Below are 19,979 nucleotides of genomic sequence, written 5' to 3' on the forward strand. Positions count from 1 at the left end.
TTATGCTTTTTTGTCTGTTGATGTTCTGCCACTGCCGTTCATCCCCCGCTGCCAATTGAAAAAGAGGAATTACAAAGGGTGCAGTTAACCATTCTTTTGTCTTGACCTGAGTGTATAAATGGAAATGCTCTCATGTTGTCATTAAAATGGCATTTCCGTTTCTTGGAAAGAGCTATTGTACCTCCTCTGTCTGCTCTTCTTCACTCTCCTTGTGTCACTCTTCTTACTCTTAACTTTTTCTTCTCCTCCAATCTTTCTCCACTCATCTTCCTGCTCTTTCTTCCTTTCCTTCTCTTTACCTTTCCACCTCACTCTTCCACACTCCTCGCTTCACTCTTTTTACTCCCTTAATTTTTCCTTCTCCAATTTTTAATAATAAATAGTACACTATTAGATAAAATACTTTGGTTAACAGAATCTCATTGCTTGCCTCATTTTTGTATTTTATCTATAAAAAAAATTGTTTGCAATAATAAATTGGCAGGCTCTGTAATCATATTTACCTTTCCTCCTCTCTTTCACTCTTCTTCCTATCCAGTCTTCCTCCTCTCCACTACCACCTCCTTTCCTCCTCCTTTCCACTCCACTACATACCATAACAGTAGCTGGCTAACCTAGCTAGACAACTTAGTCGACATAGCTAATGTTAGCTAGCATAACCTATTTAAAACCTTATAAAGCAGAGCATCTATCTATATAATAAATTGTGACATAACATCATTAGCTAGTATCTCAAACGAGTAACTTACCTGTCTTGAAAAGACATTTGTGGTGATGTTGTGGATTCACTTGACACTTGCTAGCTCCTGGCTGAGTTTTCCACAGCAGTTTTCTCTAAAACTAGCACGAGCAAGTAGTTAGAAGAGTGAATGAAGCTGATATAGCGAGCAGCCCCCTCTGCTGGACAAAACAAGCACAATGCGATTGAGACGTCAACCGGTAGGCTCTGCTGCTCGGTCTTGCCACGTAAAATATTATTTAACTTTGCAGTCTGTTTTTAACGCACAGTTAAAAACGGGGACATTTCCGGGGACAGCTCCAGCTGTCTGGACACCCTACTCAAAAGTATATTTGCGCTGCAAATGTTAGACTCCTCTCTGAGGCACATCGATCTACAGGTTGAACATGGTCAGATTGTAGACTCCTAAATCAATAGTGCAGTTTGTTTAGCCTATTTTACAGCTAACTTAGTTACGTTACATGGTATTATTGTGTGTAGGTATGTTTGCTTGCTAGCTAGCCAGAGAGTATTGCATTGTGGATTTTGTAGTCGACCAGTGATTTTCCATGTTGCTGCCAACCTTATTATAATGCCAAAATGAAACATTTGCTCACAAATAATATTGTTCTCCCATATTAGTGTTATTTAACACTGTACATATAAAGGAATTAGTGGTTTTGGGTGTTCTAGTATGTGTTGCCTCGTAATAATGGATGTGCTGCACTTTACTCTGGACAGTTAACCTCTCTAGGGTATGTGGGACGGTAGCGTCTCATCTCGTCAACAGCCAGTGAAACTGCAGGGCGCCAAATTCAAAACAACAGAAATCCCATAATTAAAATTCCTCAAACATACATGTATTTTACACCATTTTAAAGATACACTTGTTGTAAATCCAGCCACAGTGTCCGATTTCAAATAGGCTTTACGACGAAAGCAAACCAAACGATTATGTTAGGTGAGTGCCTATTCACAGAAAAACACAGCCATTTTTCCAGCCAAAGAGAGGAGTCACAAAAAGCAGAAATATAGATAAAATTAATCACTAACATTTGATCTTCATCAGATGACACTCATAGGACTTCATGTTACACAATACATGTATGTTTTGTTCGGTAAAGTTCATATTTATATCCAAAAATCTGAGTTTACATCGGAGCGTTATGTTCAGTAGTTCCAAAACATCCGGTGATTTTGCAGAGAGCCACATCAATTTACAGAAATAGTCATCATAAATGTTGATGAAAATACAAGTGTTACACATTGAATTTTAGATCCACTTCTCCTTAATGCAACCGCTGTGTCAGATTTCAAAAAAACTTTACGGAAAAATCAAACCATGCAATAATCTGAGTACGGTGCTAAGACGACAAATCAACCCAAAGAGATATCCGCCATGTTGGAGTCAACAGAAGTCAGAAACAGCATTATAAATATTCACTTACCTTTGATGATCTTCATCAGAATGCACTCCCAGGAATCCCAGTTCCACAATAAATGTTTGTTTTGTTCGATTATGTCCAAATTCCTCCTTGTTGTTCACGCGTTCAGAACACAATCTAAACTCACGACGCACGTGCAAGTCCAGACGAAAAGTCCAAAAAGTTCCGTTAGTCTGTAGAAACATGTCAAACGATGTATAGAATCAATCTTTAGGATGTTTTTAACAAAAATCTTCAATGTTACAACCGGAGAATTCCTCTGTCTTCAGAAATGCGATGGAACGCAGCTAACTCTCACATGAACGCGCATGGTCAGCGCATGGTCAGCTCGTGGCACTCTGAGTAAGGTCTGTCCCAATCTCCTCTCATTCGCCCCCACTTCACAGTAGAAGCATCAAACAAGGTTCTATAGACTGTTGACATCTAGTGGAAGCCTTAGGAAGTGCAACATGACCCCATTTCCACTGTATCTTGGATAAGCAAAGAGTTGAAAACCTACAAACCTCAGATTTCCCACTTCCTGGTTGGATTTTTTCTCAGGTTTTTGCCTGCCATATGAGTTCTGTTATACTCACAGGCATCATTCAAACGGTTTTAGAAACTTCAGAGTGTTTTCTATCCAGATCTACTAATAATATGCATATCCTAGGATCTGGGCCTGAGTAGCAGGCAGTTTACTCTGGGCCCGCTTTTCATCCTGACGTGAAAATACATGCTCAATACCCCAAAGAAATTACATTGTTGTGTGGGTGACTTGGAAACTGTACTACTCTGGCCTGGCCTCCACATTGCTACTTTTGCTTAATGGCAACCAACCCCTGCTTTTGTCTTTTGATTTTCACCCCACTCATCAGGTCTCTAAGCACCATCCTGTTGGTTAGCGCTGCTCTCCTCCACTGTCTCTGTGGTAGCCTTAATCACAGGCTTTCACCTCTGAGGGAGAGGAGGCATCTGCAAACATACATTGTGCCCACATGACAGGCTCACTGTTACGGAGACTGCATGACTCAATGAAATGCATCACCACCTGACAGCCTGAAAGAGAGCTACTGCTTGTTGATGCTAGTCTGATTTAATTGGCTGTTTGATCAAGGAGAACAAAACTGTTTGAAACCAAGTAGTGTGCGATTATGCAAAAGTCTGCGTTGTGTATCCAAGCAATATCTCCTTTACATGGTGTGTCTTTTCACATTTTTATCTTAATATGTAATCCTTTAAAATCTGTGGAACATAATTCTGGATTACAGCATATCTCCCTTGCCTGCCTATGTAAAATAAAAAATGTATGTACAGTGAGGGAAAAAAGTATTTGATCCCCTGCTGATTTTCTATGTTTGCCCACTGACAAAGAAATGATCAGTCTATAATTTTAATGGTAGCTTTATTTGAACAGTGAGAGACAGAATAACAACAAAAAAATCCAGAAAAACACATGTCAAAAATGTTATAAAATGATTTGCATTTTAATGAGGGAAATAAGTATTTGACCCCCTCTCAATCAGAAAGATTTCTCGCTCCCAGGTGTCATTTATACAGGTAACGAGCTGAGATTAGGAGCACAGTCTTAAAGGGAGTGCTCCTAATCTTAGTTTGTTACCTGTATAAAAGACACCTGTCCACAGAAGCAATCAATCAATCAGATTCCAAACTCTCCACCATGGCCAAGACCAAAGAGCTCTCCAATGATGTCAGGGACAAGATTATAGACCTACACAAGGCTGGAATGGGCTACAAGACCATCGCCAAGCAGCTTGGTGAGAAGGTGACAACAGTTGGTGCGATTATTCGCAAATGGAAGAAACACAAAAGAACTGTCAATCTCCCTTGGCCTGGGGCTCCATGCAAGATCTCACCTCGTGGAGTTGCAATGATCATGAGAACGGTGAGGAATCAGCCCAGAACTACACGGGAGGATCTTGTCAATGATCTCAAGGCAGCTGGGACCATAGTCACCAAGAAAACAATTGGTAACACACTACGCCGTGAAGGACTGAAATCCTGCAGCGCCCGCAAGGTCTCCCTGCTCAAGAAAGCACATATATATGCCCGTCTGAAGTTTGCCAATGAACATCTGAATGATTCAGAGGACAACTGGGTGAAAATGTTGTGGTCAGATGAGACCAAAATGGAGCTCTTTGGCATCAACTCAACTCGCCGTGTTTGGAGGAGGAGGAATGCTGCCTATGACCCCAAGAACACCATCCCCACCGTCAAACATGGAGGTGGAAACATTATGCTTTGAGGGTGTTTTTCTGCTTAGGGAACAGGACAACTTCACCACATCAAAGGGACGATGGACGGGGCCATGTACCATCAAATCTTGGGTGAGAACCTCCTTCCCTCAGCCAGGGCATTGAAAATGGGTCGTGGATGGGTATTCCAGCATGACAATGACCCAAAACACATGGCCAAGGCAACAAAGGAGTGGCTCAAGAAGAAGCACATTAAGGTCCTGGAGTGGCCTAGCCAGTCTCCAGACCTTAATCCCATAGAAAATCTGTGGAGGGAGCTGAAGGTTCGAGTTGCCAAACGTCAGCCTCGAAACCTTAATGACTTGGAGAAGATCTGCAAAGAGGAGTGGGACAAAATCCCTCCTGAGATGTGTGCAAACCTGGTGGCCAACTACAAGAAACGTCTGACCTCTGTGATTGCCAACAAGTGTTTTTCCACCAAGTACTAAGTCATGTTTTGCAGAGGGGTCAAATACTTATTTCCCTCATTAAAATGCAAATCAATTTATAACATTTTTGACATGCGTTTTTCTGGATTTTTTTGTTGTTATTCTGTCTCTCACTGTTCAAATAAACCTACCATTAAAATTATAGACTGATCATTTCTTTGTCAGTGGGCAAACGTACAAAATCAGCAGGGGATCAAATACTTTTTTCCCTCACTGTATGTCAGCAGCAATATAAATGAGGACACCTGTTGTAACTGATGCTTTGATGCCCCAGCAGGTGATGCCTCCCTCTAACTCCCCAAGGAGAAGGCTATATTTACCTAAATCTATTATCATCTGATCAATCACCTTCTCCTCGGGCTCTGATTCCAGATGCACATTGGATGCAGTATAACCCAGTATTACCAACCGTCTGACTCAGCTCTTTTTTCTCTGCCTGTGTCCTGCCTGCGACAGATCACACCTCTCCTTGGCCCATGAGAGGAGACAGGGCCTGAGCCCTTCCTCTGAGATAGATCCTTTTTCTCTAATGAGAGGAGGATCTCTTTATGGCATCTGACCCAGTTCTACTATACCCCTCCTGTCCTGGCAGACTTCTGGTGCTCCTTCAGGATCCCTATGCTGACCTTTCCTGGCAGATTTCCGGTGCTCCTTCAGGATCCCTATGCTGACCTTTCCTGGCAGATTTACGGTGCTCCATCAGGATCCCTATGCTGACCTTTCCTGGCAGATTTCCGGTGCTCCATCATGATCCCAATGAGCTAGGTGACAGCTGTGCCTTTATTCATTCATTGTACTAATTTTAATTGAAATTAATGACCCAGTGGCACACCCCCATCATTCTCAGTAATACCAACGCGTTATTAGACGTCCATTAGATGTTAGATTACCAGTGACCCATTTTTCAGAATGATGAATGTAGCTTAGTCTCAGCCTTGCCTTTCACGCTGTACAGCATCTCTGTTGAGAATTTAGAGCTGGGGAAATTCAGTGTGTGCAAATGTTGGATCTGTTAATGAGGCAAACCGCAGTGACTAAATCGTAAGAAATTAAGATGTTTCTTCATTGCTTGCTTCAGTGTTATTATGGCCAAGGGAAAAACGTTGCTGCTAGGTATCATCATATTAGTTTTTGCAACATATTAGGTTATACCCTCACAGACAATGTCAGCAGTTTGGAAAGTGTACCTGCAACATTAGACTTTACTGCAGAGGGGCTTTGCTTCAGGTTACTGTGACGTTTCCTGTGCCTTCTGGCAAAAAAACAATGCCTTTTGGAGATTCTCTTTCCTTCATACCTCACTTGCTGTTACAGTGAATGTACCAACATATCATTCCACAACTATCTCGCAGTCTGTCTCCTGACTCTCCTCCTCACCGGATGCCTGCCTATGACGGTGACACTTGAAAACTAATTGTGCCTTTTATAGTCAAGTTGTGGAATTCACACGTGTTGATCTACGGTTGGCCTATTCCCATTTTAAACTTTTAGCTGAAAAAAGATCTGTTGGGATTATTTTACTTTGAATATCTTTAATTTGCAGGATTTTGCTTATATAATATCTGTCTAGACCAGTGCAAAATGGAGACTAACATGCCCTAGTTTTGCAGATGTTCTCCTAAAGTAGCCTAGAATGGGTCATTAGTTATATCTTTTTTATTTTTTTACCGTTATTTTACCAGGTAAGTTGACTGAGAACACGTTCTCATTTGCAGCAACGACCTGGGGAATAGTTACAGGGGAGAGGAGGGGGATGAATGAGCCAATTGTAAACTGGGGATTATTAGGTGACCATGATGGTTTGAGGGCCAGATTGGGAATTTAGCCAGGACACCGGGGTTAACACCCCTACTCTTACGATAAGTGCCATGGGATCTTTAATGACCTCAGAGAGTCAGGACACCCGTTTAACGTCCCATCCGAAAGACGGCACCCTACACAGGGCAGTGTCCCCAATCACTGCCCTGGGGCATTGGGATATTTTTTTTAGACCAGAGGAAAGAGTGCCTCCTACTGGCCCTCCAACACCACTTCCAGCAGCATCTGGTCTCCCATCCAGGGACTGACCAGGACCAACCCTGCTTAGCTTCAGAAGCAAGCCAACAGTGGTATGCAGGGTGGTATGCTGCTGGCTTGAGTAAGGACAGTGCTCATGTTCCCAATTTTATCATGGATATCTGGAAACTTGTTGGACCTACACTGCACATTTTCAGTGGTGAACAATATTGGGTAACTGAGTGTCAAAACAACTCATGTTCAACTATAATTACCCACCACCTCTCTGTGAACTTTGCTTGTATTTCACATGCTTGTATTGAATGTGGTGTGTGTGTGTGTGTGTCACCTAAAGGTAAACAGATCAACGTGTCTATAGTTTCATCAGGTCACCCTTCAGTATCACAAGATAAGATGGGCCTATTCCATCAGGCGCCCTTGTTATGCTTGGGTGGTATCCAGATTGTCATACCTTCATACCGTCCTTGTGCCATACCTGGATATTCGGTAATACCAGCATTGAACACAAAGGGAGCGGTTTTCAAACTCCACTGATACTCTGTAATCTGAAGGTTAGCGATGCTAACAAGTACATGTATAATCCCATAGAGAATGCTAACTAAATGTTTCTGCCCTAAACTATACAAGTAACTCAAATGCTACTCAGTTTGCTCTACGCACAAAACAAATATTAGCCAGTAGGGGATTCTCTGCTGTTATCAAGTGAATGCTTGATTTTGGAAGAAGCTAACCACTTAGCTAGATAGCTAACTAAGCTCAGCAAAAAAAGAAACGTCCTCACTGTCAACTGCGTTTATTTTCAGCAAACTTAACGTGTAAATATTTGTATGAACATAAGATTCATCAACTGACATAAACTGAACAAGTTCCACAGACCTGTGACTAACAGACATTTAATAATGTTTCCCTGAACAAAGGGGGGGGATCAAAATCAAAATTAACAGTCAGTATCTGGTGTGTTCACAAGCTGCATTAAGTACTGCAGTGCATCTCCTCAAGGACTGCACCAGGGTTTGCCAATTTTTGCTGTGAGATGTTACCCCACTCATTGCGTTCATTTCATCTGTCATATTACTATGTGCAAGTTCCCGGACATTTCTGGGGGGAATGGCCCTAGCCCTTACCCTCCATCCAACAGGTCCCGGACGTGCTCAATGGGATTGAGATCTGGGCTCCTCGCTGGACATGGCAGAACGCTGACATTCCTGTCTTGCAGGAAATAACACACAGAACGAGCAGTATGGCTGGTGGCATTGTCATGCTGGTGTCAGAGTCAGTAGAAAGGCCTCTTTAGTATCCTAAGTTATCATAACTGTGACCTTAATTTCCTACAGTCTGCAAGCTGTTAGTGTCTTAACGACCGTTCCACAGGTTCATTAATTGTTAATTGTTTATGGTTCATTGAACAAGCATGGGAAACAGTGTTTAAACCCTTTACAATGAAGATCTGTGAAGTTATTTGGATATTTCCAAATTATCTTTGAAAGACAGGGTCCTGAAAAAGGGACGTTTCCTTTTTTGCTGAGTTTAGCTACTAAATTAGCAAACCAAATGCACAACTGCAGAGCATTTAGCACATTAAAGACAGTTGGCAAACATTTAGTTGTGAATTCCATACTGTAACTAGATCACCTGGCACGTGCTGCACAACAGTGAGAGACTCACTGACACGTGACTGGGGACTACCGTAAGCTTCATAGTAATGTGACAGATGAAATGAACGCAATGTTCTTTATCTCCTAATGTATTGCACAAGTTGATTGCAGGTGTTTACTTAAAATATTCAAATGTATTTAAAAACTTCTAAGAAATGGTTTAAACGGTATTGAAAAACCATCTTATGGCTTTTTCCAAATACCCCGGTATACACTATTTATTTCACCTTTATTTAACCAGGTAGGCTAGTTGAGACCAAGTTCTCATTTACAACTGTGACCTGGTGAAGATAAAGCAAAGCAGTTCGACACATACAACACAGTTATACATGGAATAAACAAACATACAGTCAATAATACAGTATAAAAAGTTGATATACAGTGTGTGCAAATGAGGTAGGATAAGGGAGGTAAGGCAATAAATAGGCCATGGTGGCAAAGTAATTACAAAATAGCAATTAAACACTGGAATGGTAGATGTGCAGAAGATGAATGTGCATGTAGAGATACTTGGGTGCAAAGGAGCAAGATAAATAAATAAATACACTATGGGGATGAGTTAGATTGGATGGGCTATTTACAGATGAGCTATGTAAAGGTGCAGTGATCTGTGAGCTGCTCTGACAGCTGGTGCTTAAAGCTAGTGAGGGAGATATGAGTCTCCAGCTTCAGTGATTTTTGCAGTTCGTTCCAGTCATTGGCAGCAGAGAACTGGAAGGAAAGGCGGCCAAAGGAGGAATTGGCTTTAGGGGTGACCAGTGAGATATACCTGCTGGAGCGCGTGCTGCTATGGTGACCAGTGAGCTGAGATAAGGCGGGGCTTTACCTAGCAGAGACTTGTAGATGACCTGGAGACAGTGGGTTTAGCGACGAGTATGAAGCGAGGGCCAACCAACGAGAGCGTACATGTCACAGTGGTGGGTAGTATATGGGGATTTGGTGACAAAACGGATGGCACTGTGATAGACTGCATCCAATTTGTTGAGTAGAGTGTTGGAGGCTTTTTTGTAAATTACATCGCCGAAGTTGGCAGCATGAGTGAAGGATGCTTTGTTGCGAAATAGGAAGCCGATTCTAGATTTAATTTTGAATTGGAGATGCTTAACTTCTCTGCGCTACGGATCCCTTTTACGGGATCATTTTCCTAAACAACCGCTGAATTGCAGGGCGCAAAATATTACTAAAAATATTTATAATCATGCAATCACAAGTGAAATATACCAAAACACAGCTTAGCTTGTTGTTAATCCACCTATCATGTCAGATTTTGAAAATATGCTTTACAGAGAAAGAAATCCAAGCTTTTGTGAGTGTATCAATCAATGCTAGAACAGCTAGCCCCAAATTAGCATGGTCACGAAAGTCAGAAAAGCAATAAAATTAATCGCTTACCTTTGATAATCTTCGGATGTTTGCACTCACGAGACTCCCAGTTACACAACAAATGTTATTTTTGTTCGATAAATATTACTTTTATAACAAAAGAAACGCCATTTGGGTTGCGCGTTATGTTCAGAAAACCAAAGCCTAGTTCCGTTTGACGAAAATTCCAAAAAGTATCCGTAATGTTCGTAGAAACATGTCAAATGTTTTTTATAATCAATCCTCAGGTTGTTTTTAACAAACATAATCGATAATATTTCAACCGGACCGTAACCTATTCAATTAAAGAGAGAAAGAAAATGGAGAGCTACCCCTCTCGCGCGCGGGAACTAATCAGAGGACACCTGACTAGTTTTGAAAAATCTCGCTCATTTTTCAAAATAAAAGCCTGAAACTATGTCTAAAGCCTGGTCACAGCCTGAGGAAGCCATTGGAAAATGAATCTGGTTGATACTTTAAATGGAAGAAAAAGTAAATGGAAGAAAGACGGGCCAGGAAACACAGATAAAAAAAATCACTTCCGGGTTAGATTTTCTCAGGTTTTTGCCTGCAGAATCAGTTTTGTTATTTACACAGACAATATTTTGACAGTTTTGGAAACTTTGGAGTGTTTTCTATCCTAATCCGTAAATTATATGCAAATTCTACGATCTGGACCTGAGAAATAGTCTGTTTACCTTGAACGTTATTTAAAAAAAAAGAAAAAAAGAAAAGCTGACCCCTAGCGTCATTAATGTGATTCTGGAAGGAGAGTTTACAGTCAAACCAGACACCTAGGTATTTGTAGTTGTCCACATATTCTAAGTCAGGACTGTCCAGAGTAGTGATGCTGGACGGGCGGGCAGGTGCGGGCAGCGATCCGTTGAAGAGCATGAATTTAGTTTTACTTGCATTTAAGAGCATTTGGAGGCCACAGAAGGAGAATTGTATGGCATTGAAGCTCGTCTGGAGTTTAGTTAACAGTGTTCAAAGAATGGCCAGATGTATACAGAATGGTGCCGTCTGCTTAGAGGTGGATCAAAGAATCACCAGCAGCAAGCGCGACATCATTGATGTATACAGAGAAGAGTCGGCCTGAGAATTGAACCCTGTGGCACCCCCATAGAGACTGCCAGAGGTCCGGACAACAGGCCCTCCGATTTGACACACTGAACTCTATCAGAGAAGTAGTTGGTGAACCACGCGAGGCAATCATTTGAGAAACCAAGGCTGAGTCTGCCGATAAGAATGTGGTGATTGACAGAGTCGAAAGCCTTGGCCAGGTCGATGAATACGGCTGCACAGTAATGTCTGTTATCGATGGCGGTTGTGATATTGTTTAGGACCTTGAGCGTGGCTGAGGTGCACCCATGACCAGCTCTGAAACCGGATTGCATAGCGGAGAAGGTACAGTGGGATTCGAAATGGTCGGTAATCTATTTGTTAACTTGGCTTTCGAAGACCTTAGAAAGGCAGGCTAGGATAGATATAGGTCTGTAGCAGTTTGGTTCTAGAGTCCCTCCCCCTTTGAAGAAGGAGATGATCGCGGCAGCTTTCCAATCTTTGGGAATCTCAGACAATACGAAAGAGAGGTTGAACAGGCTAGTAATAGGGGTTGCAACAATTTCGGCAGATCATTTTAGAAAGAGGGGGTCCAGATTGTCTAGCCCGGCTGATTTGCAAGGGTCCAGATTTTGCAACTCTTTCAGAACATCAGCTATCTAGATTTGGGTGAAGGAGAAGTGAGGGAGGCTTGGGTGAGTTGCTGTGGGGGCTGTTGATCAGGGTAGGGGTAGCCAGGTGGAAAGCATGGCCATCTGTAGAAAAATGCTTATTGAAATTCTCAATTATAGTGGATTTATCGGTTGTTAGTGTTTCCTAGCCTCAGTGTAGTGGGCAGCTGGGAGGTGGTGCTCTTATTCTCCATAGACTTTACAGTGTCCCAGAACTTGATTGTGCTAGAGGATGCAAATTTCTGCTTGAAAAAGCTAGCCTTCGCTTTCCTAACTGGCTGTGTATATTGGTTCCCAACTTCCCTGAATAGTTGCTTATCACGGGGGCTATTCAATGCTAATGAAGAACGCCACAGGATGTTTTTGTGCTTGTCAAGGGCAGTCATGTCTGGAGAGAACCAAACGCTATATCTGTTCCTGGTTCAACATTTTTTGAATGGGGCATGCTTATTTAAGATGGTGAGGAAGGCACTTTTTTAAAGAATAACCAGGCATCCTCTGCTGACGGGATGAGGTCAATATCCTTCCAGGATACCCGGGCCAGGTCGATTTAGAAAGGCCTGCTCGCTGAAGTGTTTTAGGGAGCGTTTGACAGTGATGAGGGTTGGTTGTTTGACCGCAGACCCATTACGGATGCAGGCAAGTAGGCAGTGATCGCTGAGATCTTGGTTGAAAACAGCAGAGGTGTATTTGGAGGGCAAGTTGGTTAGGAGGATATCTATGAGGGTGCCCGTGTTTACGGATTTGGGGTTGTACAGTGGGGCAAAAAAGTATTTAGTCAGCCACCAATTGTGCAAGTTCTCCCACTTAGAAAGATGAGAGAGGCCTGTAATTTTCATCATAGGTACACTTCAACTATGACAGACAAAATGAGAAAAAAAATCCTGAAAATCACATTGTAGGTTCAGACACACGGCTAGGACTTCTGGGTTGGCAGAGTGTGCTAAAGCAGTGAATAAAACAAACTTAGGGAGGAGGTTTCTAGTGTTAACATGAATGAAACCAAGGCTTTTACGGTTACAGAAATCAACAAATGAGAGCACCTGGGGAGTAGGGGTGGAGGTAGGCACTGCAGGGCCTGGATTAACCTCTACATCACCAAAGGAACAAAGGAGGAGTAGGATAAGGGTACGGCTAAAGCCTATCAGAACTGGTCGTCTAGTACATTCGGAACAGAGAGTAAAAGGAGCAGGTTTCTGGGCACAATAGAATAGATTCAAGGCATAATGTACAGACAGAGGTATGGTAGGATGCGAGTACATTGGAGGTAAACCTAGGCATTGAGTAATTATGAGAGAGATATTGTCTGTAGAGACGTTTAAACCAGGTGATGTTACCGCATACGTGGGAGGTGGAACTAAATGGTTGGTTAAGGTATATTGCGCAGGGCTAGAGGCTCTACAGTAAAATAAGACAATCACTAACCAGGACAGTAATGGACAAGGCATATTGATATTAGGGAGAGGCATGCGTAGCCGAGTGATCATAGGGGTCCAGTGAGTGGTTGGGCTGGCTGGAGACATGGCGATTAAGACAGCTAGCAGGCCGGGGCTAGCAGAAGGGCTTTAGAGGGATGTCGCGACGGAGGAAAGTTTGTTTTAGCCTCCGCGTACGGTGACGTCGATAGACCAGTCGTGATGGATTAGTAGGGTTCCGAGTAGCAGAGGGATCCAAGTCCAATTGGCAAAATAGGTATAGTGGCCCAAGAAATTGGCCGATGGATCTATTCAGCTAACAGTCCAATATGCTCTAGACAGCTAGCGGGCCGTGGGTAGCAGCTAGCAGATGGGCATACAGGGGAAGTCGCGACGTAGGGGCCAGTTGAGTACCCCCTCGAGCAGGTTACGTCGGGAATCCAGTCGTGAAGGATCGGCGGGGTTCCGTGCCCCGTACCGGCAATAGAAGGGGTCCGGGTATTGTAACCCAGGAGTGACTGATGGGCCTCTTCACCTAGCTGGGAGAATGGGCCTAGCATGGGCTAGCTCCAGGCTAATTGGTGCTTGCTTCGGGACAGACGTTAGCCAGGAGTAGTCACTTGGATTGCAGCTAATTAGCTGCAATGATTCAGGTGAAAAGGTTCAGAGCTTGCGGTAGGATCCCGGAGATATGGAGAGAAAATAGGTCCGGTATGCTCTAGTTTGAGTCGCGTTGTACAAACTGGCGAGAGCTTCCGAGCTAAAGGTTAGCTGATGACCACTAGCAGTGGTTAGCTGACTACTAGCTAGTAGCTAGTGAGCTGGCTAGCTTCAGCTGGGGGATTCTGGTTCCGAGGTAAATAAAAATACTTTAGAAAAACAGATCCACACCACATTGAGTGAGGCGGGTTGCAGGAAAGTATTTTGAAGTTGAGGTTTAGAAAAATGTAAAAAGATATGCGAAGAAAAATATATCAAAAGATATATACGTGGGACACGACAAGACGAAGGACAAAGTTGTCTGACTGCTACGCCATCTTGGATAAGACCGATATATCGAAAAACCGCCCAAGCCTAGCCCTTGTGTAAGTAAGACTTTTGAGAACTTGCCGGCTGAAGTCTTCCTAGAAAGGTGTTTCATAAGCACTGCAGTCGGTGCAAAATCTTCAATTCACTCAATTCCTCTGGTTTGTTGTTTTCTTTTACCCACAAAGTCGACCCCTCCCTCGGCAGAGCTTTGAAGAATGTTCCCTGGCTCCTCTGTGCTTGTGTGGATAGGGACTATGGGGAGCAGTGGTAGTGAATAGTTTGCTGTGAGGTAGGGGGGTAAACTCTACTTCCCTGATGCTTCTGGTAGTAGCTCACTAGCCCTGGTCTCACAGGCCCTGGCATAGAGGCATGCTTTCTCCTGGTGTCTCTCTGGTAGCCAGCTATCCCTTGTCTCAACGGGCCTGACTGGGATGCTTTATTTCCCTAGACTCCAAGCCTTCCTGTTACAGTTTGAGTTGATACATGACTCATCTGCTGCTGACATATTAAAGGCAGCAGCCTGTTTGCCTGCCTTCAATATGCCAGGCAGCAAGCCACTGGGAGAAACTACTAACTGTATTAGGCTTGTCACTCATTCTTTACAGTGCACACAGCTCTTCAAGCTCTTATTGCTCTGTTCTGTCTTCTGGGCATGCGCAGTGAGTGAAATGACTTAGTCATAGATATCTAGGAGTACTATCTTGCTTAACATCTCAGGTGGAATAGAATATGCCTTGTTGGTTCACCTAATGGTAGCTGTAAGCACATGATTATGTATCAATAAAAACGACTCTAGTGCCTGTTGAAATGTGCAGAATGTACATGTTGACAGATCCGTTAGGACATATTATGCAACTTCTTTTTTAATGGGCCTCCAACGGAGGCCAAAATGTTCTTGCCGTGTTTCTTTACAAGCTGTTGATGAATACTCTGATTTGTTGTTTCAACCCAGTGTCGTGGGGTATAGAAATCCAAGAGTCAATGTACCTCGAACTGCCATGCCACCGGTCTTGTGTGCTTACATAACATCTATATTCATCCAGGTGATTGTGTGTTTTGAAGGACAAAAACTTTAGTCAATCACAATTCAGTCAAACATGTGCTTTTCCTATGTTTTCATATATATACAGTACTAGTCAAAAGTTTGGACACCTACTCATTCAAGGGTTTTTATTTTATTTTACTATTTTCTACGTTGTAGAATAATAGTGAAGACATCAAAACTATGACATAACACACAGAATCATGTAGTAACCAAAAAAGTGTTACAAATCAAAATATATTTTAGATTCTTCAAAGTAGCCACCCTTTGCCTTGATGACATCTTTGCACACACTTAGCATTCTGTCAACCAGCTTCACCTGGAATGCTTTTCCAACAGTCTTTAAGGTGTTCCCACATATGCTGAGCACTTGTTGGCTGCTTTTCCTTCACTCTACGGACCAACTCATCCCAAACCATCTCAATTGGTTCAGGTGATTGTGGAGGCCAGGTCATCTGATGCAGCACCCCATCACTCCTTCTCAGCCTGGAGGTGTGTTAGGTTATTATCCTGTTGAAAAACAAATTATAGTCCCACTAAGCGCAAACCAGATAGGATGGCGTATTGCTGCGGAATTCTGTGGTAGCCATGCTGGTTAACCTCTTTAGGGTACGTGGGACGGTAGCGTCCCACCTTGTCAACAGCCAGTGAAACTGCAGGGCGCCAAATTTCAAAAAGGTTTTACGACGAAAGCACACCAAACGATTATGTTAGGTATGAGCCAAGTCGCAGAAAAAGACAGCTATTTTTCCAGCTAAAGAGAGCATTAACAAAAGCAGAAATAGAGATAAAATTAATCACTAACCTTTGATAATCTTCATCAGATGACACTCATAGGACTTCATGTTACACAATACATGTATTTTTTTGTTTGGAGAGAACTTTCTAATATCACGTGCATAAAAAAACTCACGCTGGGGCGACCGTTAGAGATATTTGGAACTCACGCATGAAAGGGTTAAAGCACACTTAACTTCTCTAGGGTAGGGGCAGCATTTTCACGTTTGGATGAAAAGCATATTCAACTGCATATTCAAAAGCATATTCAACTGCCCAAATTCAACTGCCAGTTACTCATCCCCAGGAGATAAGATATGCATATTATTAGTAGATTCGGATAGAAAACACTCTGAAGTTTCTAAAACTGTTTGAATCATGTCTGTGAGTATAACAGAACTTATTTAGCAGGCGAAACCCCGAGGACAAACCATTCAGAATTGTCTCACTGTCTTTTCAATGAGTTTTCATTGGGAAACCAGATATCTAAGCGAATTGCTTGCAGTTCCTACGGCTTCCACTAGATGTCAACAGTCATGAGAAATAGGTTGAGGTTATTCCTTTGTGTAATGAAGAAATACGGCCATCTTGAAGTCAAGGCACTCCAGGTGTCCTGGACATGCGCTTCAATCAAACAGAAAGCATGCAACATTTCATTTAATCCTGTATTGAACACATATCATCCCGTCTTCAATTTTATCGATTATTAACGTTAAAAAAATAAATGGACATTTTGGATATATATCGACGGAATTAATCGAACAAAAGGACCATTTGTGATGTTTATGGGACATATTGGAGTGCCAACAACAGAAGCTCGTCAAAGGCATGAATTATATTTTTATTTCTGCGTTTTGTGTCGTGCCTGCAGGGTTGAAATGTTCTCTCTCTTTTGTTTACTATGGTGCTATGCTCAGAAAATAGTATCGTATGCTTTCTCTGAAAAGCCTATTTGAATTCTGACATGTTGGCTGGATTCACAACCAGTGTAGCTTTAATTTGGTATCTTTCATGTGTGATTTAATGAAAGTTTGATTTTATAGTAATTTTCATAGTAAATCATTTTAATTTGGCGCTCTGCATTTTCTCAGGCTTTTTGCCAAGTGATCCATTCCAGAATGTGTTTGTTATGTAACAGTACATTTAATCTGCGCTACCCTCAAACAAAAGCACGCAGCCTGTTTTTATTTGTCAATTTTAAATTATTTTCTAACAAGTTTTTTATTTTCTAATAACAGTTTGAAATGAGGTGTGTTCAGCCTCATTCATTCACATAAAAGTAGTCATTTTTACTTTTGCGGACCAATTAATTTTTTTTGACATTTCTGACCCGGACAAAATTCCCCAAACACTTCTCAATTGTTTGTGCAGGACATTTACTCATCTGCCGTCCTGCATACACGTGTTCATATTATTCCACCTGTCGCCTGCATCGAAATCAAAGTTGTTTTCGTTACCAATAATACCTTTGGAAATGTGTGCGTTTCTATCAAAGTGGTTTATTACGTTATAATAGTTTCTGCATGTCGTGTTATGTCGTTTCTACTGTAGCATCATGTTTTTGTGTATATTCCTTATAACCGCGGACACGCGATGTAACGTTACTCATTTCATAACATTTATGGTGTTATACTCAATGCTTAGGTAGCTAGCTACATTCGCCTATTAGCTCTGGAAAACAATGCTAATTGCGTCAGGGAAGTATTAGCATGTGTTGTATTTTGAAGCTACCCTGGCCTTTTGACTCCCAAGTGGCACAGCGTCTCAGTGCTAGAGTCGTCACTACAGACACCCATCTTCAAATCCAGACTGCGTTTCTATCAAAGTAAGTGCCTAATTACGTTATAATAGTTTCTGTGTCGTGTTATACCGTTTCTACTGTAGTTCACTGTGTGTATGGAGCATAATATATTTGTGTATATTCCTTATAACCGCGGACACGCGAGGTAACGTTACTCATGTTACTCACCTTTTATGGTGTTATATTCAATCGTGCTTATGTAGCTAGTTACATTATTCTATTAGCTCTGTAAAACAATTATAAATGCGTCAGAAGTATTGGCATGTTGTATTTTGACGCTACCCTGGAAAAATTGAAAAATATCTTATACCACTTGGTCGTTTTCTGAGTGCATTCCACAAAGCTGTTTATCATGTCGGCCTTATCCACTGCCCCCATTTTGAGGTAATAGTCAAGCACACAGTCTGGTTTCATGTTTCTCTGTCTGGTTTGTTTCTCTCTCCCGTCAGGTGGTTCACCTTCCCTGTGGCCGACATGGTTGCTGTATGGACAGTGGAGAGGACATGGATGTCTCGTTTGTCATGGCACTTTACTGCCAGCTGTTAACATTTCTTATTTTGTATAACGGGTCATTTAGGATGGTAGTAGCGTTGATGAAATGCAGTCATAGCAGCAGAACTAGAAAGCAGTCTTTACTGTCACCAGGAATGTATACATTTCACTAATTGTGGTTGTCCCCCACTCCTGGCTCTCTCTTATCCTGTAGCTCCAAGGCATAGCGATTGGTCTCTACTATGTCTCCCACCAGCTCCTCTGTCAGAAACAACTTGAAGCACTCTGCCTCAGTTGGAAATGGCAAGGGGCGTTGCACTCCAGACTGGGACTCATCAAAGCAAACACCAGGGCCAGGAGGGGTGAAACAGCAGGGCCAGGAGGGGTGAAATGACTGGTGGCCTTCCAGCTACCACAGAACTCCTGTACTTCATCCACTGTTGGTATGCCTCCATCACCACCAGCATCTTCAAAGGGAACTGGGACTTTGTCAGTGGACAAGGGAAATTCAGATTCAGGGTTCTCAATGGCTACAAGGTTGGGGGGCAGCTCCTCACTGTCAGAATCTGATTCCTGACTTTCATACTCAGACTCATTGTCAGAATTTTAAAAAATCTCCAGAATTTCCACATTTGTTTGTTGTCTCCTTTTGAAAGACATTGCTAATGCTTCAGCTCATCTCACTAGCTACATACATAAACAACAACACTGAATGGTTTAGAGTGAGAGGGTACGTGGTTGACTGCCGGCACGCGCCACTTGTATCAATAAATCACTATCAGAAAATGTTTTGTGTGGCAATTATTTGTGTATTTACGGTTTTATTCACATGTTTTCAAATCTAGGTGACAAATCATGCATTCCGATTCTTGCACAGATTGTAATGGACACACATTATGTGTGTAAAATACTTTTTTGAAGGTTGTACTGATTATGATGAGCTAAGCTAATTCCAGCTGTGTAGTCATGTTTGTTGACATTCAATGCATTCTGGGTTCACGTAATCGTCTGTTTGACCAAAGATGTTATAACAAAATGAGGTGAGTAAGAGTTCACTCGTTTTTTGAGGACTTCCGGAAATGAAGGGTGGGATGTGAACGACGGTAGACGACACACCCCTTCAACATGCATACTATAAACAGACCAAACTCATCTGGTCTTCTCTTATTATCTTCGGTTTCTGTGAGGAAAAAAATGCATGGCTGCGCGCTGAAACTAATCGTCGGATTACTTTCGATTTCTAAAAAGTGCTTTACCTAATTATTTCGATCAATGGTGTGCTCACCCGTGATGTGATTAATTATACATAGTAATTGCTATTAGCTAATTCATATTGTAGTTTATGTCAGCCGAGAGTTAGAAAATATGACTGCTTGTGTTAGGTCAATCTTTCCTCAGCGCTAGGACAAATGTAGCCTACATTTTTCCGGTTAGGATGATTGTGTTATGCTATATATTCTTCTGTGAATATCTGAACATTGAATCCAAAAATAAACTGCTCACATTCTGGACATAACTTTGTAAGGACTGTGTTTGTGTATATAGTTTCTGGAAAAAGTGTGGCCAGCTCAAACGCTGATTGTTGCGTCATTCGAAACTGGCCGTTCTAAACGAGCGTTCTAAATGAGTGTTCTAATCACACGGGTGTGATCGTACGCTTCAGGGACCACTGTAGAACGATCACACCCGTGTGATGGTACGTGTGAAAGGGTTAAATTCTAAATAAATCACTAACAGTGTCACCAGCAAAAAAACATAGCTCTTCCTCCATGCTTCACGGTGGGAACCACACGTGGAGATCATCCGTTCACCTA

General features: G+C 42.2%; 1 protein-coding gene across 5 annotated transcripts in view; it reads left to right on the forward strand.

Moving 5' to 3' along the window:
* The window catches only part of LOC139549383 (glycerophosphodiester phosphodiesterase domain-containing protein 5-like), a 135,320-nt gene that overhangs the window by 26,008 nt on the left and 89,333 nt on the right, over positions 1–19,979 (forward strand). The window contains exon 1 of one of the 5 annotated variants that reach the window (XM_071359838.1): positions 5,434–5,608. The exons of the other annotated variants lie outside the window; for them this stretch is intronic. The gene's annotated coding sequence lies outside the window, so the exon portion shown is untranslated. Of the gene's footprint in view, positions 1–5,433; positions 5,609–19,979 lie in introns of those variants that run through there. 5 annotated transcript variants of the gene reach the window in all.

This window comes from Salvelinus alpinus, chromosome 22 (assembly GCF_045679555.1).
Source record: "Salvelinus alpinus chromosome 22, SLU_Salpinus.1, whole genome shotgun sequence".
In the NCBI taxonomy this organism is placed as follows: Eukaryota; Metazoa; Chordata; class Actinopteri; order Salmoniformes; family Salmonidae; genus Salvelinus; species Salvelinus alpinus.